General features: G+C 44.8%; 1 protein-coding gene and 1 long non-coding RNA gene across 3 annotated transcripts in view; both read right to left on the bottom strand.

The window, feature by feature from the left end:
- LOC115195356 (guanine nucleotide exchange factor VAV3) overlaps positions 1-23686 on the bottom strand; it is a 156882-nt gene that overhangs the window by 132112 nt on the left and 1084 nt on the right. The window lies entirely within an intron of this gene.
- Positions 4062-4398, bottom strand: LOC115195357 (uncharacterized). The gene is made up of 2 exons (XR_003878677.1): positions 4299-4398; positions 4062-4254 (listed from the first exon to the last, which is right to left on the bottom strand). It is a non-coding gene; the product is annotated as an uncharacterized LOC115195357 (long non-coding RNA).

Below are 23686 nucleotides of genomic sequence, written 5' to 3' on the forward strand. Positions count from 1 at the left end.
GATGAATACAATAGTATTCAACAGGGTATTGAATCAGAATGATACAACCCCTGCATGCTTTCTCTCTGACGCACCTCCTGTATCTTATGGTTCTCTCTTAAGATGTGTGTGTCTGGCGCGAAGAAATGGCGTCGCGTGGAACACTATAGGAGGAAAACAGAAGGCAGAAGGGCCACGGACCATGGGACTGTAAAGTCTAAAACAAAAGTTTGATAATTGTAATGTCGATATAGACAAAATCCTGGCTGTACAATTTAGCTACCTAGCCAAAACGTTGCCTATTTGCCAACCATGATTTACCAAGCTAGCTAGCCTTCTTCCTGTGAAACTGGAGGGTGCGCAATTCAAATAAATAATCATAGAAATGGATATTAAACATTTAGGTACATACAATGGTCTTATATCAGTTGAAAGCTTAAATTCTTGTTAATCTAATTGCACTGTCTGATTTACAGTAGCTATTACAGCGAAAGCATGCACTGCGATTGTTTGAGGACGGCGCCCCACAACAAAATATTTTTCCACCGGCACAGGTTTCTTAAATTCCTAAACTTTGTTTCAACAAGTCAAAATAAGTTTCTATTTATTTCTCAGATACCCTAAAATGTAATCAAATGATAATATTTCTTATGGAAAGAAGTATGTTCAATAGGAAACCAAATTTAGGTGCGTCTTGTCTTCATGGCGCGTAAAAACACAAATTTCCAAGACTGTGTCCTTCCACTAAAACTCTTATTTCTTATTCGTTTTGGAAGTTACATGCCTGAAACCTTGAACATAGACTGCTGACACCCAGTGGAAGCCATAGGAATTGCATCATGGGAGCTAGAATTGAGTATGCCCTCATACTTGCCATTGGAAGAGCATGGTCTCACAACAACAACAAAAAATCTGGTTGGTTTTTCTTTGGATTTTCTCCTACCATATCTATTGTCTTATACTCTCCTACATTATTTCAACATTTCTACAAACTTCAAAGTGTCTTTCCAATGGTACCAATTATATGCATATTCTGGCTTCAGGGCCTGAGTAACAGGCAGTTTACTTTGGGCATGTCATTCAGGCGGAAATGGAGAAAAAAGGGGCCTAGCCCTAAGAAGCTCTAGCTACCTAACCAAGCTAGTGCAGTTCATGTTAGACAATTTCAGTTGAAACTGGATCGAGAAAGGTCTGGGTTTAAAATTAAATGTATTGACTGCCACACCATGTACATAAACCATGACTAGCCATGGCATCTACAAGTTTTTTCCCATTTCCATTTTGTCATGTCTCTTTTGTCATGGTTTGCAGCAGCACTGACAGCTATGTTGACAACCCACTGACAGCTGTGTTGACATGACAACTGGGTCAGAGTTCCAAACTGAATGATATGTGATTGGACATTGCATACAGTCAGTTGCATGAAATATGATCGATTTTTTTTGATCTCTTGCGATGCGATGCAACCAAGTTGCAGGCAATTGTTTGGGAACCAAATGAGCCGGCTCTTTTATGTGAATGGAACCAAATGAGCTGACTCTTTTAAGTGAATGGAACCAAATGAGCTGACTCTTTTATGTGAATGGAACCAAATGAGCTGACTCTTTTAAGTGAATGGAACCAAATGAGCTGACTCTTTTATGTGAATGGAACCAAATGAGCTGACTCTTTTATGTGAATGGAACCAAATGAGCTGACTCTTTTATGTGAATGGAACCAAATGAGCTGACTCTTTTATGTGAATGGAACCAAATGAGCTGACTCTTTTATGTGAATGGAACCAAATGAGCTGACTCTTTTATGTGAATGGAACCAAATGAGCTGACTCTTTTATGTGAATGGTACCAAATGAGCTGACTCTTTTATGTGAATGGAACCAAATGAGCTGACTCTTTTATGTGAATGCAACCAAATGAGCTGACTCTTTTATGTGAATGGAACCAAATGAGCTGACTCTTTTATGTGAATGGAACCAAATGAGCTGACTCTTTTATGTGAATGGAACCAAATGAGCTGACTCTTTTATGTGAATGGAACCAAATGAGCTGACTCTTTTAAGTGAATGGAACCAAATGAGCTGACTCTTTTATGTGAATGGAACCAAATGAGCTGACTCTTTTATGTGAATGGAACCAAATGAGCTGACTCTTTTATGTGAATGGAACCAAATGAGCTGACTCTTTTATGTGAATGGAACCAAATGAGCTGACTCTTTTATGTGAATGAAACCAAATGAGCCGGCTTACCGAAAAGACTTGGAATGCCCATCACAAACACACTGAACAACCCAGATGCAACTTTATTGCAAGCAACATAAATTGCATCCAGATAGTTGAGTGACATCGGCTTAATGACAGGGAAATAAATCACCAGGGTTCAACCTATCCCCTACAAAAGTGCACTAACGTTGACCAGGGCCCTGTGGGTCTTGCAGTGCAGGACCCTATAGTTTCTGGTCAACATAAATCCAATACATAGGAAACACGGTACCATTCGCGACAACAGCCCAGCCCAGAGTTGAGGTCCTGTAGGTGTCACATGCATTGATGTGAGAGCTGGGACCTGTTCTCAGCTGTGTCATCGGGAAACCTGAGCTGGAGTGTAGGCGAATTAATATGTGCTGACTGCAGATCAACAGCTGTCCAGGTCCAGCTTAGGGTCAAAGGCAGCCAGGAGACAGACAGCTAAAAAAGCAGGATCCACAATCCAGCGATACACCCCCTCAGCTTGTTTCCATAAACCTCCTAGGCAGTGGACAGTACACTCTAGTCCACGATACTATACACACTAATATACTATATACTCTACTCTACTATACAATACTCCACCATATACTGCACTCTAATATACTCCACTATACTATAATCTACTATACTCCACTCCACTCTACTCTACTCTACTATGCTATACTGTACACTCTACTATACTATACCATGCTATACTCTGTATACTCTGCTATAATCTACTATACTCTACTATATACCCTACTGTACCCTACTATAGTCTGCTATACTCGGCTACCTTTAGTTAGTGTGTTTGCTGTCACAAGAGAAGAAGTTGTGTGGCTGACAGACTTTCACATGATGTTCCTAACTGAAGCGTGTACGTCCAACCAAAAATGGAAGTCTTGAGAAGTGTGCGTATTGTGGTGTGCAACGCCTTTTCTGTGCAGGACTAGGGCTACTTGTCACTCTTTTACTCAACAAGACTTATTTAACTCAGTTCTTTATGTCTGCCCTGTTTTAATAGATTATTAATGTGAGATGAGTGATTGGCCTCGGCCGGCCTGCGGTCCACAGCAGCTGGTCCAAACCCAGGGACATAAGCTCTGTCCCTAATGTCACCCTATTACCTCAGGACCAATAGGGCTCTGGTCAAAAGTAGTACACTATATAGGGAATAGGGCTCCTATTGGGCTCTGGTCAAAAGTAGTGCACTATATAGGCAACAGGATGCCAATTGGGACGCATGCCAGACTAATCACATTTAGAATCTCCAACGCCTCTTACAGTTTGCTCTTTCATGTACAGCCTAAAGTGTGTTTCAGAGAGGTAAGGGATGGGAAATCGCCCATAAAAATGAAGTAACAACGTTTCCATATCTATTGGCATTTTCCATTAGAGGTTTCCCAAACCTCCATGCATATCCACCGCAGTATGGTTTATGGTAGTTGATGCTCTGTCCTGTCTGTTTACAGGTTTATGGTAGTTGATGCTCTGTCCTGTCTGTTTACAGGTTTATGGTAGTTGATGCTCTGTCCTGTCTGTTTACAGGTTTATGGTAGTTGATGCTCTGTCCTGTCTGTTTACAGGTTTATGGTAGTTGATGCTCTGTCCTGTCTGTTTACAGGTTTATGGTAGTTGGTGCTCTGTCCTGTCTGTTTACAGGTTTATGGTGGTTGATGCTCTGTCCTGTCTGTTTACGGGTTTATGGTAGTTAGTGCTCTGTCCTGTCTGTTTACAGGTTTATGGTAGTTGGTGCTCTGTCCTGTCTGTTTACAGGTTTATGGTAGTTGGTGCTCTGTCCTGTCTGTTTACAGGTTTATGGTAGTTGGTGCTCTGTCCTGTCTGTTTACAGGTTTATGGTAGTTGGTGCTCTGTCCTGTCTGTTTACAGGTTTATGGTACTCGGTGCTCTGTCCTGTCTGTTTAATGACAGAGAGGGTCAAGTAATGCTGACATTCTGTGATAGGGTCATGAGAGACAAAGGGTTGTGATTGGTTGGCTGGGATGTGAGGAGAAGTGAAGAATCAAGGGTAAATGTAATTAATGTAAACCTTCACAGCACAGTGGTGTGTTAGCCAGTCCAGGGCATGTAAACCTTCACAGCACAGTGGTGTGTTAGCCAGTCCAGGGCATGTAAACCTTCACAGCACAGTGGTGTGTTAGCCAGTCCAGGGCATGTAAACCTTCACAGCACAGTGGTGTGTTAGCCAGTCCTGGGCATGTAAACCTTCACAGCACAGTGGTGTGTTAGCCAGTCCAGGGCATGTAAACCTCACAGCACAGTGGTGTGTTAGCCAGTCCAGGGCATGTAAACCTTCACAGCACAGTGGTGTGTTAGCCAGTCCAGGGCATGTAAACCTTCACAGCACAGTGGTGTGTTAGCCAGTCCAGGGCATGTAAACCTTCACAGCACAGTGGTGTGTTAGCCAGTCCAGGGCATGTAAACCTTCACAGCACAGTGGTGTGTTAGCCAGTCCAGGCATGTAAACCTTCACAGCACAGTGGTGTGTTAGCCAGTCCAGGGCATGTAAACCTTCACAGCACAGTGGTGTGTTAGCCAGTCCAGGGCATGTAAACCTTCACAGCACAGTGGTGTGTTAGCCAGTCCAGGGCATGTAAACCTTCACAGCACAGTGGTGTGTTAGCCAGTCCAGGGCATGTAAACCTTCACAGCACAGTGGTGTGTTAGCCAGTCCAGGCATTAAACTTCAAGCACAGTGGTGTGTTAGCCAGTCCAGGGCATGTAAACCTTCACAGCACAGTGGTGTGTTAGCCAGTCCAGGGCATGTAAACCTTCACAGCACAGTGGTGTGTTAGCCAGTCCTGGGCATGTAAACCTTCACAGCACAGTGGTGTGTTAGCCAGTCCAGGGCATGTAAACCTTCACAGCACAGTGGTGTGTTAGGGGACACAAACCTTTACTGCTCATCATCTGTGACATGGAAGAGATCTCCCTCCACCCTCTGCTCTCTCCCTCCCTCCACCCTCTGCTCTCTCCCTCTCTCCACCCTCTGCTCTGTCCCTCCCTCCACCCTCTGCTCTGTCTCTCCCTCCCTCCACCCTCTGCTTTGTCTCTCCCTCCCTCCCCCCTCTGCTCTGTCTCTCCCTCCCTCCACCCTCTGCTCTGTCGCTCCCGCCCTCCACCCTCTGCTCTGTCTCTCCCTCCCACCCTCTGCTCTGTCTCTCCCTCCCTCCACCCTCTGCTCTGTCTCTCCCTCCCTCCACCCTCTGCTCTGTCCCTCCCTCCCTCCACCCTCTGCTCTGTCCCTCCCTCCCTCCACCCTCTGCTCTGTCTCTCCCTCCCTCCACCCTCTGCTTTGTCTCTCCCTCCCTCCACCCTCTGCTCTGTCTCTCCTTCCCTCCACCCTCTGCTCTGTCTCTCTCTCCCTCCACCCTCTGCTCTGTCTCTCCCTCCCTCCACCCTCTGCTCTGTCTCTCCCTCCACCCTCTGCTCTGTCTCTCCCTCCCTCCACCCTCTGCTCTGTCTCTCCCTCCACCCTCTGCTCTGTCTCTCCCTCCCTCCACCCTCTGCTCTGCTCTCTCCCCTCCCTCCACCCTCTGCTCTGTCTCTCCCTCCACCCTCTGCTCTGTCTCTCCCTCCCTCCACCCTCTGCTCTGTCTCTCCCTCCACCCTCTGCTCTGTCCCTCCCTCCACCCTCTGCTCTGTCTCTCCCTCCCTCCACCCTCTCCCTCCCTCCACCCTCTGCTCTGTCTCTCTCTCCCTCCCTTCACCCTCTCCCTCCCTCCACCCTCTGCTCTCTCCCTCCCTCCACCCTCTGCTCTGTCTCTCCCTCCACCCTCTGCTCTGTCTCTCCCTCCACCCTCTGCTCTCTCCCTCCCTCCACCCTCTGCTCTGTCTCTCTCTCCCTCCACCCTCTGCTCTCTCCCTCCCTCCACCCTCTGCTCTGTCTCTCCCTCCACCCTCTGCCTCTCTCCCTCCCTCCACCCTCTGCCCTGTCTCTCCCTCCACCCTCTGCTCTGTCTCTCCCTCCCTCCACCCTCTGCTCTGTCTCTCCCTCCATCCACCCTCTGCTCTGTCTCTCCCTCCATCCACCCTCTGCTCTGTCTCTCCCTCCCTCCCCCTCCTGCTCTGTCTCTTCTCTCCTCCACCCTCTGCTCTGTCTCTCCCTCCACCCTCTGCTCTGTCTCTCTCTCCCTCCACCCTCTGCTCTGTCTCTCCCTCCACCCTCTGCTCTGTCTCTCCCTCCCTCTACCCTCTGCTCTGTCTCTCCCTCCACCCTCTGCTTTGTCTCTCCCTCCCTCCACCCTCTGCTCTGTCTCTCCTTCCCTCCACCCTCTGCTCTGTCTCTCTCTCCTCCACCCTCTGCTCTGTCTCTCCCTCCCTCCACCCTCTGCTCTGTCTCTCCCTCCACCCTCTGCTCTGTCTCTCCCTCCCTCCACCCTCTGCTCTGTCTCTCCCTCCACCCTCTGCTCTGTCTCTCCCTCCCTCCACCCTCTGCTCTGCTCTCTCCCTCCCTCCACCCTCTGCTCTGTCTCTCCCTCCACCCTCTGCTCTGTCTCTCCCTCCCTCCACCCTCTGCTCTGTCTCTCCCTCCACCCTCTGCTCTGTCCCTCCCTCCACCCTCTGCTCTGTCTCTCCCTCCCTCCACCCTCTCCCTCCCTCCACCCTCTGCTCTGTCTCTCTCTCCCTCCCTTCACCCTCTCCCTCCCTCCACCCTCTGCTCTCTCCCTCCCTCCACCCTCTGCTCTGTCTCTCCCTCCACCCTCTGCTCTGTCTCTCCCTCCACCCTCTGCTCTCTCCCTCCCTCCACCCTCTGCTCTGTCTCTCTCTCCCTCCACCCTCTGCTCTCTCCCTCCCTCCACCCTCTGCTCTGTCTCTCCCTCCACCCTCTGCTCTCTCCCTCCCTCCACCCTCTGCCCTGTCTCTCCCTCCACCCTCTGCTCTGTCTCTCCCTCCCTCCACCCTCTGCTCTGTCTCTCCCTCCATCCACCCTCTGCTCTGTCTCTCCCTCCATCCACCCTCTGCTCTGTCTCTCCCTCCCTCCACCCTCTGCTCTGTCTCTCTCTCCCTCCACCCTCTGCTCTGTCTCTCCCTCCACCCTCTGCTCTGTCTCTCTCTCCCTCCACCCTCTGCTCTGTCTCTCCCTCCACCCTCTGCTCTGTCTCTCCCTCCCTCTACCCTCTGCTCTGTCTCTCCCTCCACCCTCTGCTCTGTCTCTCCCTCCACCCTCTGCTCTGTCTCTCCCTCCCTCCACCCTCTGCTCTGTCTCTCCCTCCACCCTCTGCTCTGTCTCTCCCTCCACCCTCTGCTCTGTCTCTCCCTCCACCCTCTGCTCTGTCTCTCCCTCCCTCCACCCTCTCTCTCTCCCTCCACCCTCTGCTCTGTCTCTCCCTCCACCCTCTGCTCTGTCTCTCCCTCCCTCCACCCTCTGCTTTGTCTCTCCCTCCCTCCACCCTCTGCTCTGTCTCTCCCTCCACCCTCTGCTCTGTCTCTCCCTCCCTCCACCCTCTGCTCTGTCTCTCCCTCCCTCCACCCTCTGCTCTGTCTCTCCCTCCACCCTCTGCTCTCTCCCTCCCTCCACCCTCTGCTCTGTCTCTCCAGCGTATCTGCTCTCAGGAAGAGGCAAGACGTGCGACCAGTGTCCCCTCACTGGAGCGTGAATACTGGCTGTCCACCCCCTCGTCCTCTTCCTCCCCCTCCTCCTCCTCCTCCTCCTCCTCCTCCCTTTCCTCCTTCTTCCCCTTCCACTCATCCAAATATGATAAATCTGGTTTCCAGCTGCAGAGGGTGTGTGAGACAGATCAACTGGTGTCTGACCCTGTGTTCATGTGTGTCTGTACATAATTATCACCACAGGTATATATTTCTAGCTGTCCCTCTACACTGCAGCCAAAGACAATGACGACAGACATACAGTATTTATAAAGAGATCGGTTTGTACAGCAGTCATGTATCACATCCACCTACTGTTACACAGCACGAGATGCATTATTTTACCTTTATTTAACTAGGCAAGTCAGTAAAGAACAAATTCTTATTTTCAATGACGGCCTAGGAACAGTGGGTTAACTGCCTTGTTCAGGGGTAGAAGGACAGATTTGTACCTTGTCAGCTCGGGGATTTGAACTTGCAACCTTTCAGTTTCTAGGCCAATGCTAAACCACTAGGCTACGCTGCCACGTATACAGACTCATCCTCACTTACTGGAGAAACTTGATATAAAATATTGTTCATATGTACACCACTGAAACACTAGGTTACACACCGCAAGGCTTCTCTAAAGTGCTCTTTGCATTATCATCCCTGACTGACTGCTCCTGTTACTGCATTATCATCCCTGACTGACTGCTCCTATTACTGCATTATCATCCCTGACTGACTGCTCCTGTTACTTCTCTGTTTACTTTTAGCTGAATAGAAAATAATCCCTTTTCATTTGGCTGAAGGCTTTCAATGTTGTTGTTGTTTTTTAACCCACTGGTGAATGTAAGGTGAAGGCTGCAACTGTGCTGCAGACTACAGTCACGTCTCTCTCTCTCTCTCTCTCTCTCTCTCTCTCTCTCTCTCTCTCTCTCTCTCTCTCTCTCTCTCTCTCTGAGTGCTGATCTAGGATCAGTTTTGTTTTTTAAAGACAGTTTTGTTTTTTAGATCACATAACATTGACAGGAAAGACCTGATCCTAGATCAGTACTCCTACTTGGAGACATTTCATTAATACGTATCTGATATCTAAGACTGGTTCCTCTCTAGGTTTCTTCCTAGGTTCCGGCCTTTCTAGGGAGTTTTTCCTAGCCAACGTGCTTCTACACCTGCATCGCTTGCTGGTTGGGGTTTTAGGCTGGGTTTCTGTTCAGCACTTTGTGACATCAGCTGATGTAAAAAAAACAGCTTTATAAATATAAACGTGATTTGATTCGTATCAGACATGGACCAGAATAGAGTCCAATCATCAACGGCCACTGTTTTCTATCTAACTATGTCAGTATTGACGAAAAGCTCTCACAAAGCACTCAGTACAATACTGATTAATGAACCAGTCTGGGTAAGTTTCAAAAATGCAATAAACATTGATTAGAGACAAATCGGACTCACTTCTTTTGGGGAAAATAATACAATTGGATTATATATTAATTCCTCATATAGCATTGCCGTTTATTTCAGTTGACTCTCTGCAGAGGTACATATTCTATATTAAATCTCTATTTATGACACACTAAGAGAGGCTATCCAAATCCAGTCTGTTAAAGATTACTCTTCACTTCTATAAGCGTGTGTGTGTGTGTGTGTGTGTGTGTGTGTGTGTGTGTGTGTGTGTGTGTGTGTTGTGTTTCTGTAATGTCATGACCATGGCAAGACTTGTGCCAATGTCGACATGAAATTGGGTATTAATACTACTTGTCATATCATGACGACACTGCAGAGAGAACCTGTATGATTATATCTAAACAACGTTAGAATTTCAAAAATCAGAGGTTTCACTGGGCTTGGTCTGCATGACATAATAACACAATATGTACCGTAATTACCGGACTATAAGCCGCAACTTTTTTACCAGGCTTTAAACCTCGCGGCTTAAACAATGGCGCGGCTAATATATGGATTTTTCCCGCTTTCAATTTTTTTTTTCAAAAAAAAACACATTCTGTGACGTGCTCAGTTTTTGGGCGGCATGAAGCTTTCATTAGACCAATGAAATTGCCGAACGGGTTAAGGTCAAACAACTTTTTTGTTTACTGTTTAGATTAAATCGAGCGCTCTCAAACTTCCCATCATTCTGATTACGGTAGTCATTTTGTCACCCTCATCATGGTAAAGACACGGAGAAATGCATATGATGCAGATTTCAAGTTGAAGGTGATTGATCTGGCTGTTGGAAAAGGAAATAGAGCTGCTGCACGGGAGCTTGGTCTTAATGAGTCGATGACAAGACATGTTTCGTTAAAGCCTATTTATTTTTTGTTACAAGCCGTGTTTCGTTAAAGCGTATTTATTTTTGTTACAAGCCATGTTTCGTTAAAGCCTAATTATTTTTGTTACAAGCCGTGTTTCGTTAAAGCCTGTGTAAAGTTAATTTGTTTCAATGTACCGGTAGGCACCTGCGGCTTATAGACATGTGTGGCTTATTTATGTTCAAAATAAAAATACAAAATTAATTCAGTGGGTGCGGCTTATATTCAGGTGCGCTCAATAGTCCGGAAATTACGGTAGTTACATGTATCAGAGAACAATTTACCAAAACATCTAAATCCATTCCAGCGATGGAAATACATGTGAATGTGGAATTTGGACAATAAGTAGAATTCAGAGTCAAAAAGTCAACAAAGAAAATCAGTAACGATGACATCCTGAAAAAGTGTCCCAACACACTGACAAATCTCTCACTCTCTCGGGAACTCTGAAACTTGGTCACTTACTAAGTTAGGTTACTTCTGTGTGTGGGTTTGGAACCAGGCCCAGACAATGCATGTTTAGTTTCATTAGTTAGACAGAGTGGGTTTGGAACCAGGCCCAGACAAGGCATGTTTAGTTTAATTACTTAGACAGAGTGGGTTTGGAACCAGGCCCGGCCAAGGCACGTTTAGTTTCATTAGTTAGACAGAGTGGGTTTGGCCCAGACCCGGCCCGGCCAAGGCATGTTTAGTTTCATTAGTTAGACAGAGTGAGTTTGGAACCAGGCCCAGACAAGGCACGTTAAGTTTAATTAGTTAGACAGAGTGGGTTTGGAACCAGGCCCGGCCAAGGCACGTTTAGTTTCATTAGTTAGACAGAGTGAGTTTGGAACCAGGCCCAGACAAGGCACGTTAAGTTTCATTAGTTAGACAGAGTGGGTTTGGCCCAGACCCGGCCCGGCCAAGGCATGTTTAGTTTCATTAGTTAGACAGAGTGAGTTTGGAACCAGGCCCAGACAAGGCACGTTAAGTTTAATTAGTTAGACAGAGTGGGTTTGGAACCAGGCCCGGCCAAGGCACGTTTAGTTTCATTAGTTAGACAGAGTGGGTTTGGCCCAGACCCGGCCCGGCCAAGGCATGTTTAGTTTCATTAGTTAGACAGAGTGAGTTTGGAACCAGGCCCAGACAAGGCACGTTAAGTTTCATTAGTTAGACAGAGTGGGTTTGGCCCAGACCCGGGCCAAGGCTTGTTTAGTTTCAATTCTTTCCTCTGTTCCATCTCCTTACTTCCTTAACTTGTCACATGTCAGGGACAGTCTGTGGTCTGCAAGAGAGAGTCCTTTATGTACTGCTACTGCTGTGTGTGTGTGTAGGTTGGTGTGTAAACCGTGTTGTGCAGCTAATGCTGAAACCAACCCCGATAACACTTCATTCTGGGCCACAAACACCACCATTCATCCACCAGTGTCATTAACTACTGGACAGATGTTGTGCCTATGCAGTGTTCATAGCCTACTTCTGCGCTGGCGTGGGGTATATGGCCCAACAGTGAAAATGAAATGGGAGGGCAACAACACAGACAAACCCACGCAATGTTGATGACACTCCGATGTTCAGACGAAGGGAATTAAATTAGTCTGCAACGCTCAACTCAAAACAGTGGTGCTTAGTTTACTGTAGCTGCTTAGAAAAGTCATTCAAAGCCTCAACTTTTTCACTCAATGAGGTAACTTCGCAGTGCTACTAAAAACTCCATAGTAGAATACTTTATCTATTTATCCAGTCGGCTTGTTGTTGTGTGTCGCAAGATAAATATGCCTCTGGAGGCGCATTCAAGTTGCGAGAGCCAAAGGAGGGAAAGGTATTGTGACAAGCAGTCAACGCACAACAATTTTTAATGCAATCGAGGGGGAAAACACTGTTGAAAGCAGTTTTGGCAAATGTCCTGTGTGATGTATTGAAGCATGTACTATGTGTTAATGTGTTTAGATGTAAAATGGTTGCAAATAGCCAATGGGATTTGTATGCAGGGGTTGAGTTATTTGAACTAACAAATGATAATGGGGTCTCCGTTCTTGCATTGAAGTGATTGGATTACGAGATGCAAGGGCGGTTAAAGTTCAATGATGTATGGGAGAGTTGGGCTGAAGACACTGTAGAGAGTAGTCGACTGTAATGTGTTAAGGAGAACATTAAATAAATCTGTTCCGTTTATTATAAGTACGCTTTGGAGTCTTCAGTAAAAGAACCCAGCATCTTAGGACGCAACAGACTGTATTTTGAAAGCAGTTTTGGTCTTTGTTTAAAAAAAAACAAGAGGCAGTTACACATTGCTACGACGTTTATTTCTCTACTCCTTCAACTGCGCGTGGCATCGTTTTACAAATACAGTTTTACAACCAGTTTCAAGCACAGGTGTGCAACAGAGCTCTTAAAGGGTCAATGTCATACTTTGTAAAAGAAACAAACAAACAAATATATTTGAGTGAATAATAATGAATAATTATTGATATATTCATATTTAGAATAAAATTATTATAATTAATAATAAGAATCAGGATGTTACGTCCAATGGAGTAAATGCAGACGGACAAACCCCACACTTCAGTCTATGTACTTTTATAGGCACTATGCTTAACCAATTGGGCTACAGGTAATAATGCTTATTGCTAATAAGCACATGGCCCAGATCGCCCTGATTTGCGTGAAGAGGAGGCGGAGAAAAAGGGACCAAAAGGTGGGCTGCTTTCTGAGAATTCGTAGGTGATCGAATAAACCCCCACTTCCTCCCATTCTGTTAGCAAACGTGCAATCTTTGGAGAATAAAATAGATGACCTATGCTCAAAATTAAACGACCAACGGGACATTCAAAACTGTAATATTTTATGCTTCACGGAGTCATGGCTGAACGACGACATTATCAACATACAGCTGGCTGGTTATAAGCTGTACCGGCAGGATAGAACAGCTGCGTCTGGTAAGACAAGGGGTGGCGGATTATGTATTTTTGTAAATAACAGCTAGTGCACGATATCTAAGGAAGTCTCGAGCTATTGCTCACCTGAGGTAGAGTATCTCATGATAAGCTGTAGACCATACTATCTACCTACAGAGTTTTCATCTGTTTACATACCACCACAATCAGAGGCTGGCACTAAGACAGCAGTGAATGAGCTGTATTCTGCCATAAGTAAACAAGAAAATGCTCACCCAGAGGCTGCGCTCCTAGTAGCTGGGGACTTTAATGCAGGGAAACTTAAATCTGTTTTGTCATGTTAAATGTGCAAACAGAGGGAAAAAAAACTCTGGACCACCTTTACTCCACACATAGACACATAAAAAGCTCTCCCTCGCCCTCCATTCGGCAAATCTGACTATAAATCTATCCTCCTGATTCCTGCTTACAAGCTAAATTTAAAGCAGGAAGCACCAGTGACTAGATCAATAAAAAAGTGGTTAGATGAAGCAGATGCTAAGCTACAGGACTGTTTTGCTAGCACAGACTGGAATATGTTTCGGGATTCCTCCGATGGCATTGAGGAGTACACCACATCAGTCATTTTAATTTTTTATTTTTTATTTCACCTTTATTTAACCAGGTAGGCTAGTTGAGAACAAGTTCTCATTTGCAACTGCGACCTGGCCAAGATAAAGCATAGCAATTTGACACATACAACAACACAGAGTTACACATGGAATAAACAAAACACACAGTCAATAATACAGTAGAACAAAAGAAAACAAAAAGTCTATATACAGTGAGTGCAAATGAGGTAAGTTAAGGCAATAAATAGGCCATGGTGGCGAAGTAAATACAATATAGCAATTAAACACTGGAATGGTAGATGTGCAATAGATGAATGTGCAAGTAGAGATACTGGGGTGCAAAGGAGCAAGATAAATAAATAAATACAGTATGGGGATGAGGTAGGTAGATAGATGGGCTGTTTACAGATGGGCTATGTACAGATGCAGTGATCTGTGAACTTCTCTGACAGCTGGTGCTTAAAGCTAGTGAGGGAGATATGAGTCTCCAGCTTCAGAGATGTTTGCAGTTCGTTCCAGTCATTGGCATCAGAGAACTGGAAGGAGAGACGGCCAAAGGAGGAATTGGCTTTGGGTGACCAGAGAGATATACCTGCTGGAGCGCGTGCTACAGGTGGGTGCTGCTATGGTGACCAGTGAGCTGAGATAAGACGGGGCTTTACCTAGCAGAGACTTGTAGATAACCTGTAGCCAGTGGGTTTGGCGACAAGTATGAAGCGAGGGCCAACCAACGAGAGCATACAGGTCACAATGGTGGGTAGTGTATGGGGCTTTGGTGACAAAACGGATGGCACTGTGATAGACTGTATCCAGTTTGTTGAGTAGAGTGTTGGAGGCTATTTTACAGATGACATCACCGAAGTCGAGGATCGGTAGGATGGTCAGTTTTACGAGGGTATGTTTGGCAGCATGAGTGAAGGATGCTTTGTTGTGATATAGGAAGCCGATTCTAGATTTCATTTTGGATTGGAGATGCTTAATGTGAATCTGGAAGGAGAGTTTACAGTCTAACCAGACACCCTGGTATTTGTAGTTGTCCACGTATTCTAAGTCAGAGCCGTCCAGAGTAGTGATGCTGGACGGGTGAGCAGGTGCGGGCAGTGATCGATTGAAGAGCATGCATTTAGTTTTACTTGCCTTTACGAGCAGTTGGAGGCCACGGAAGGAGACTTTTATGGCATTGAAGCTCGTCTGGAGGTTAGTTAACACAGTGTCCAAAGAGGGGACAGAAGTATACAGAATGGTGTCATCTGCGTAGAGGTGGATCAGAGAATCACCAGCAGCAAGAGCAATATCATTGATGTATACAGAGAAGAGAGTCGGCCCGAGAATTGAAGCCTGTGGCACACCCTTAGAGACTGCCAGAGGTCTGGACAACAGGCCCTCCGATTTGACACACTGAACTCTATCAGAGAAGTAGTTGGTAAACCCGGCAGGCAATCATTTGAGAAACCAAGGCTGTCGAGTCTGCCATTAAGAATGTGGTGATTGACAGAGTCGAAACCCTTGGCCAGGTCGATGAATAGGGCTGCACAGTAATGTCTCTTATCGATGGCGGTTATGATGTCATTTAGGACCTTGAGCGTGGCTGAGGTGCACCCATGACCAGCTCTGAAACCAGATTGCATAGCGGAGAAGGTACGGTGGGATTCGAAATGGACGGTAATCTGTTTGTTAACTTGGCTTTCGAAGGCTTTAGAAAGACAGGGTAGGATAGATATTGGTCTGTAGCAGTTTGGGTCTAGAGTGTCACCTCCTTTGAAGAGGGGGATGACCACGGCAGCTTTCCAATCTTTGGGAATCTCAGACGATACGAAAGAGAGGTTGAACAGGCTAGTAATAGGGGTTGCAACAATTTCGGCAGATCATTTTAGAAAGAGAGGGTCCAGATTGTCTAGCCCGGCTGATTTGTATGGGTCCAGATTTTGCAGCTCTTTCAGAACATCAGCTATCTGGATTTGGGTGAAGGAGAAATGGTGGGGTTTTTGGCGGGTTGCTGTGGAGGGTGCCGGGCAGTTGACCGTGGTAGGGGTAGCCAGGTGGAAAGCATGGCCATCCGTAGAGAAATGCTTATTGAAATTCTCAATTATAGTGAATTTATCGGTGGTAACAGTGTTTCCTAGCCTCAGAGCAGTGGGCAGCTGTGAGGAGGTGCTCTTATTCTCCGTGGACTTTACAGTGTCCCAGAACTTTTTTGAGTTAGTACTACATGATGCAAATTTCTGTTTGAAAAAGCTAGCCTTAGCTTTCCTAACTGCCTGTGTATATTTGTTCCTAACTTCCCTGAAAAGTTGCATATCACGGGGGCTATTTGATGCTAATGTAGAACGCCACAGGATGTTTTTGTGCTGGTCAAGGGCAGACTAGTCTGTTCTGTTATAATATCCACCCGGCACAGCCAGAAGAGGACTGGCCACCCCTCATAGCCTGGTTCCTCTCTAGGTTTCTTCCTAGGTTTTTGGCCTTTCTCAGGAGTTTTTCCTAGGGAGTTTTTCCCAGCCACCGTGCTTCTTTCACATGCATTGCTTGCTGTTTGGGGTTTTAGGCTGGGTTTCTGTACAGCACTTTGAGATTTCAGCTGATGTACGAAGGGCTATATAAATAAATTTGATTTGATTTGATTTGATTTGATTGGACTATATCTATTCCTAGTTCTACATTTTTTTAGTGGGGCATGCTTGTTTAAGATGGTTAGGAAGGCACTTTTAAAGAATATCCAGGCATCATCTACTGATGGGATGAGGTCAATGTCATTCCAGGATCCCCCGGCCAGGCCTGCTCGCAGAAGTGTTTTTGGGAGCATTTGACAGTGATGAGGGGTGGTCGTTTGGTCGCAGACCCATTACGAATGCAGGCAATGAGGCAGTGATCTTGATTGAAAACAGCAGAGGTGTATTTGGAGGGCGAGTTAGTTAGGATGACATCTATGAGGGTGCGCGTGTTTATGGATTTGGGGTTGTACCTGGTAGGTTCATTGATCATTTGTGTGAGATTGAGAGCATGAAGCTTAGATTGTAGGATGGCCGGGGTGATAAGCATGTCCCAGTTTAGGTCACCTAGTAGCACGAACTCAGAAGATAGATGGGGGGCAACCAATTTACATATGGTATCGAGGGCACAGCTGGGGGCAGAGGGTGGTCTATAGCAAGCGGCAACAGTGAGAGACTTGTTTCTGGAAAGGTGAATTTTTAGAAGTAGAAGCTCGAATTGTTTGGGTACAGACTTGGATAGTAATACAGAACTCTGCAGGCTATCTTTGCAGTAGATTGCAACACCGCCCCCTTTGGCAGTTCTATCTTGGCAGAAAATGTTATAGTTAGCAATAGAGATTTCAGGGTTTTTGGTGGTTTTCCTAAGCCAGGATTCAGACACGGCTAAGACATCCGGGTTGGCTGAGTGTGCTAAAGCAGTGAGTAACAAACTTAGGGAGTAGGCTTCTAATGTTAACATAAATGAAACCAAGGCTTTTACGGTTACAGAAGTCAACAAATGAGAGCACCTGGGGAGTTGGAGTGGAGCTAGGCACTGCAGGACCTGGATTAACCTCCACATCACCAGAGGAACAGAGGAGAAGTAGGATAAGGGTACGGCTAAAGGCTCATTGGCTTCATCAATAAGTGCATCGATGACGTTGTCCCCACAGTGACCCTACGTACATACCCCAACCAGAAGCCATGGATTACAGACAACATCCACACTGAGCTAAAGGCTAGAGCTGCAGATCCTCAAAAGGTGTTACAGCTGCACCATTGAGAGCATCCTGACCAGTTGCGTCACTGCCTGGTATGGTAACTGTTCGGCCTCCGGCCGCAAGGAACTACAGAGGGTAGTGGCCTCAGTACATCACTGAGGCCAAGCTCTCTGCCATTCAGGACCTCTATATCGGAGGAAGGCCCAAAAAATTGTCAAAAACTCCAGCCACCCTAGTCATAGACTGTTCTCTCTGCTACCGCACGCCAAGCGGTACCGGAGTGCCAAGTCTAGGTCCAAGAGGCTTCTAAACAGCTTCTACCCCCGAGCCATAAGACTCCTGAACACCTAATCAAATGGCTACCCAGACTATTTGCATTGCCCCCACCCCCCTTATACACCGCTGCTACTCTCTGTTGTTATCATCTATACATAGTCACTTTAATAACTCTACCCACATGTACATATTACCTCCACTAACCGGTGCTCCCGCACATTGACTCTGTACTGGTACCCCCCTGTACATAGTCTCGCTATTGTTATTTTACTGCTGCTCTTTAATTACTTGTTACTTTTATTTCTTATTCATATCCCTACATTTTTTTTATTTATTATAATTTTTTTTATATTTTTGAATAACCTACTTCCTTTCCTATATCCCTTTCCTTCTTTCCTTTCCTAGCTCCCATTCATTTTATTTATTTATTTTACAGTCCACCCACTTTTTAATCAAACAGTTTATTTTCTCTTGTCCACCTCTAGTCCACCAGATTCCTCAAGACTATGTAAGATTTTGCAGACACCACCACAACAAAACATAGGTATTCATCAGACACTCTCTTTCTCCATTAAATCCCTCGCATGTTTCAGAACCAGCTGGTGGAGGGAGAGATAGACTGGTAAAGATTTCTCATAATATTACAAAATGTCCCATCACGACACAAATAGCTTCCTGCAATGCGGTTAGCATGACATTGCAACAATTTGTGTTCTTTTTTTTTTCCGGAAGAATCCGATAACATCTAAAATGGCATCTGAAGGACGTGGAGTCGGTAGTGAAAAAAGTGGTTGCGTCTGGAAGGAGGGAGAAAGAGGCGAGCCACGAGCGTTGCGTCACCTGTATTCCATGATGGACTTTGGGAGAGGGGTGTATTTGAGGTTGGAGAATTGTATGGAGTGAGGGATGGTATGTGCCAGCTGGTCAAAATCAAATCAAATTTTATTTGTCACATATACATGGTTAGCAGATGTTAATGCGAGTGTAGCGAAATGCTTGTGCTTCTAGTTCTGACCATGCAGTAATATCTAACAAGTAATCTAACAATTTCACAACTACCTTTTACACACAAGTGTAAAGGAATGAATAAGAATATGTACAGAAAAATATATGGATGAACGATGGCCGAACGGCATAGGCAAGACACAGTAGATGGTATAGAGTACAGTATATACATATGAGATGAGTAATGTAGGGTATGTAAACATTATATAAAGTGGCATTGTTTAAAGTGACTAGTGATACATTTATTACATCCAATTTTGAATTATTAAAGTGGCTAGAGATTTGAGTCAGTATGTTGGCAGCAGCCTCTCTATGTTAGTGATGGGAGAGATGGGGACGATGTGTTTAGCAGCTTGGGAATTATATACAAACCCTATCAACACCAGCTAGAATTGTTATTGGAATTGTTATTATTAAGTAATTGTTATTCGTTTAACTGATGGTGTGCTCTGTTAAAATGTTATACAATTCTTTGGCTTCGAAGCCAACTGGTGTCTCGCTGCTCCTACCTATACTGGGCATAGAAATAGTTCATACAATAGAACAGTTGCAAAAATCTGAAATGAAATACAGAAATCAATGAATCACATCAACACCAGTGAGCTTCCCATGGGAAGGGGAAACAGGAAGGGGAAGGGAAAACAAAAATGGGAAGGGGACAGTTTACCAAAATATCTTTACCATGTACGCTGTCTATGGACGAGATATGACAGCAGTCCATGCTTTGTTTTTGTTTACCTAACCAATGTTTTCAAATGCTCACGTTTTAGCAGCTGTGGCACAAATCCAATTCAAGTCAATGGTACTTATTATAGTACTTATTTGTTTTCATGTTCCATGTTACAACTTGTAATTAACCAGATTTTTTGATTGACTTTAACCTCAACTGCTCTTCTGTTTTGTTTAAATACAACATTTAATAGTAGAGTAGCTGAATATACACCGAACAAGAATATACACTACCGTTCAAAGGTTTGGGGTCACTTAGAAATGTCCTTCTTTTTGAAAGAAAAGCTATTTTCTTTGTCTATTCAAATAACATCAAATTGATCAGAAATACAGTGTAGACATTGTTAATGTTGTAAATGACTATTGTATCTGGAAACGGCTGATTTTATTTTTTATAGAATATCTACATAGGCGTAAAAAGAGGCCCATTCTCAGCAACCATCACTCCTGTGTTCCAATGGCACATTGTGTTAGCTAATCCAAGATTATCATTTTAAAAGCCCAATTGATCATTAGAAAACCCTTTTCCAATTATGTTAGCACAGCTAAAAACAGTTGTGCTGATTTAAAGAAGCAATAAAACTGTCCGCCTTTAGACTAGTTCAGTTTCTGGAGCATCAGCATTTGTGGGTTCAATTACAGGCTCAAAATGGCCAGAAACAAAGAACTTTCTTCTGAAACTCATCAGTCTATTCTTGTTCTGAGAAATGAAGGCTATTCCATGCAAGAAATTGCCAAGAAACTGAAGATCTCGTACAATACTGTGTACTACTCCCTTCACAGAACAGCGCAAACTGGCTCTTACCAGAATAGAAAGAGGAGTGGGAGGCCCCGGTGCACAACTGAGCATGAGGACAAGTACATTAGAGTGTCTAGTTTGAGAAAGAAGTCCTCAACTGGCAGCTTCATGAAATAGTACCCGCAAAACACCAGTCTCAACGTCAACAGTGAAGAGGTGACTCCGGGATGCTGGCCTTCTAGGCAGAGTAGCAAAGAAAAAGCCATTTCTCTAACTGGCCAATAAAAGGAAAAGATTAAGATGGGAAAAAGAACAGACACTGGACAGAGGAACTCTGCCTAGAAGGCCAGCATCCAGGAGTTGCCTCTTCACTGTTGACGTTGAGACTTTTTCCTCCAAACATAACGATGGTCATTATGGCCAAACAGTTCTATTTACGTTTCATCAGACCAGAGGACATTTCTCCAAAAGTACGAACTTTATCCCCAATTGCAGTTGCAAACCGTAGTCTGGCTTTTTTATGGCGGTTTTGGAGCAGTGGGTTCTTCCTTGCTGAGCGGCCTTTCAGGTTATGTCGATATAGGCCTCGTTTTACTGTGGATATAGATACTTTGTACCTGTTTCCTCCAGTATCTTCACAAGGTCCTTTGCTGTTGTTCTGTTTTGCACTTTTCGCACCAAAGTACGTTCATCTCTAGGAGACAGAACGCGTCTCCTTCCTGAGTGGTATGATGGCAGAGTGGTCCCATGGTGTTTATACTTCTGTACTATTGTTTGTACAGATGAACGTGGTACCTTCAGGCATTTGGAAATTGCTCCGAAGGATGATCCACATTTGAGAGAAATACCTTTTTGTGGAAAGTTCTGGGATCTCTTATTTCAGCTCATGAAACATGGGACCAACATTTTACATGTTGCGTTTATATTTTTGTTCAGTGTAATTTGGGGAGTATAGCTGGTTTAATGCAGCCAGCTTTGGGCCAGAAAAAACACTAAGTATGTGGCCCACAGCTGGGCCGGAATAACATAGCTATCTGGGAAAACCACCGCTTCCAAAACACTTTGGTAGAAAAGTACCAGCAGCCATATACACTTCCTATAACTTGACACACTAGCGCACTGTCCTGTTGTAATATTCACACAGACATTTTGAAAAAAAAAACCACTTTAGACTCACTTCTATTTTACCTGTCACAGTTTCCTTCCCTTTTCCCAAGCAGACACAGTTCATGACAAAATAACATGTACATCCAAAGCTGAGATATTCTGTGGATGTCAGATTCATACCTCTTCTTTCCTTAGAACGTGTTATAGAGAAGGTACGAAGGCCCAATACCCCTCATTTCCATTTAATTTATCTTGTTCATGTTGTTGCTCTCTTAAAAGACACCAGGTTAAAAGGTTGAAGCAAAATCCTGTCACAACAAAGTGTGTTTTAGTTTAGTTTTTTGTTGTATTTTCTTCTGCAAGAGAAGCATTTTATTGTCTTACCCTGACAAACAACAACAATTTGATATTGGTATTGACTGAACAGAGCAGCCAAAAAGGAGCACACACACACACAACACACTACATACTTCACATCAGAGAATCACACTACTAACACACTACATACTTCACGTCAGAGAACCACACACGCACTACTAACACGCTACACACTACATACTTCACATCAGAGAATCACACTACTAACACACTACATACTTCACGTCAGAGAACCACACACGCACTACTAACACGCTACACACTACATACTTCACATCAGAGAATCACACTACTAACACACTACATACTTCACATCAGAGAACCACACACGCACTACTAACACGCTACACACTACATACTTCACATCAGAGAATCACACTACTAACACACTACATACTTCACGTCAGAGAACCACACACACACTACACTACGTCCCTCTTACCAGCCCTGCTTCTGCCATCACAAATTCCACTGCTGTCCAAGTAACTCTTTAGAGGCTCTAATACATTGTGCTTTAATTACGTGTCTAATTCAGCCACAGGGCCCGCTGCTTTGAAGGCCCAAGTCCCTTGTGTCCTCAGAGAGAGCACACTGATATGGCTCTATGCCACATACAGGTGCTTTGTGCTCTGAGCCCTATAAGGCCTTTATCTCTGTGTCTTCGTGGCCCCCAGGGTCCCACTGGGTGAGTGGAGGCCTAGTGTCCCATTGGTTGTAAATGGACCAGTGATAAAATAAGCTGCTGCCACTGTGTACTCATTAATTATTCACAGTGGACTCCACCCACACTCCATTATGTAAATGTCACCTCGACGATGTGAGCGTTCAGGGACAGATTTGTTTTTACAATTTAAACCCCAAAAAATGATCCGTTTCTAATGGATAGTAATGGACAACTAAAGGGAATTGGCCCCCTCACACTCAGCATGTTGTATGAATGGATGGGTATGTTTGTAGCCTAGGAACAGAAATATCATATACTCTTGGTCTGCAATTAACAGAAAGTAGGCTGAGCAGATTTGTAAATATTAACCATATTTGCTTTAGTGATGTACTACTACTGTGTGTGAATTCATGTACAGGATGTGTTTTTCATTTTTTTTCATATGTATTTTTATTTAACTAGGTAAGTCAGTTAAGAACAAATTCTTATTTACAATGACGGCCTAGGAACAGTGGGTTAACTGCCTTGTTCAGGGGCAGCACAACAGTACCTTGTCGATTCGATCTTGCAAGCTTTCGGTTACTAGTCCAACGCTCTAACCACTACGCTACGCTGACGCCCCATCCTTATTCAATCAGAAAATGGCTAATGCATCTAACAAGCCATGTGTAAAAATAACACAGTGTTCGCAAGATAAGTATAGGACACAACCCAGTTCCTGCTACATTGTGTGGCACTATGCCATGAATTAGAGCGGATGCTGACAAATAATGATCCGTGCTCTATCATTAATTGCAGCCGTTGGCCTTGCATAATCCTGAGCGTAATACAAAGCTCAACTTCTTTTCCTACCAACACCATTGAGTTTCCTCTTTCAAAACCCCAGGCTGACATGTTTTGTCAATCCTTCATCAATTTGTTTGAGTTTCTGTCATGGTAACGGTCCACTTGACTTCAGGACATTGGTCGACATTGAACATTTTAAAAACAAACTTGATTACAAAACTATTTTTGAAGCATATCATATTGACATCGGGATTGTAGAATTATTTTATTAGTGAACTCTCTGTCAGCTTTACAGTGATAGAGTTCCTACACTATATATAAAAAAGTATGTGGACACCCCTTCAAATGAGTGGATTCGGCTATTTCAGCCACACGCTTTGCAGACAGCTGTATAAAATCGAGCATACTGCCATGCAATCTCCATAGACAAACACTGGCAGTAGAATGGCCTTACAGAAGAGCTCAGTGACTTTCAACGTGGCACCGTCGTAGGATGCCACCTTTCCAACTAGTCAGTTTGTCATCGAGCCAAATCACAGATTTAGCTGTGATGTGAAGGCAAATTATAATCTACCCGGCCCAGAGCCAGGCCCGGCTGTGACAGGACAGGCTTGGTGTGGGATAGGACAGGAGCAGATGGTCTTTGACAACCAAGAGAGAGCCTGGAAATGTAGTGGAGGCAGGAGCCTCTGTTTTTAATAATGCAGCAT

Source organism: Salmo trutta, chromosome 6 (genome assembly GCF_901001165.1).
Source record: "Salmo trutta chromosome 6, fSalTru1.1, whole genome shotgun sequence".
NCBI classification, from domain to species: domain Eukaryota; kingdom Metazoa; phylum Chordata; class Actinopteri; order Salmoniformes; family Salmonidae; genus Salmo; species Salmo trutta.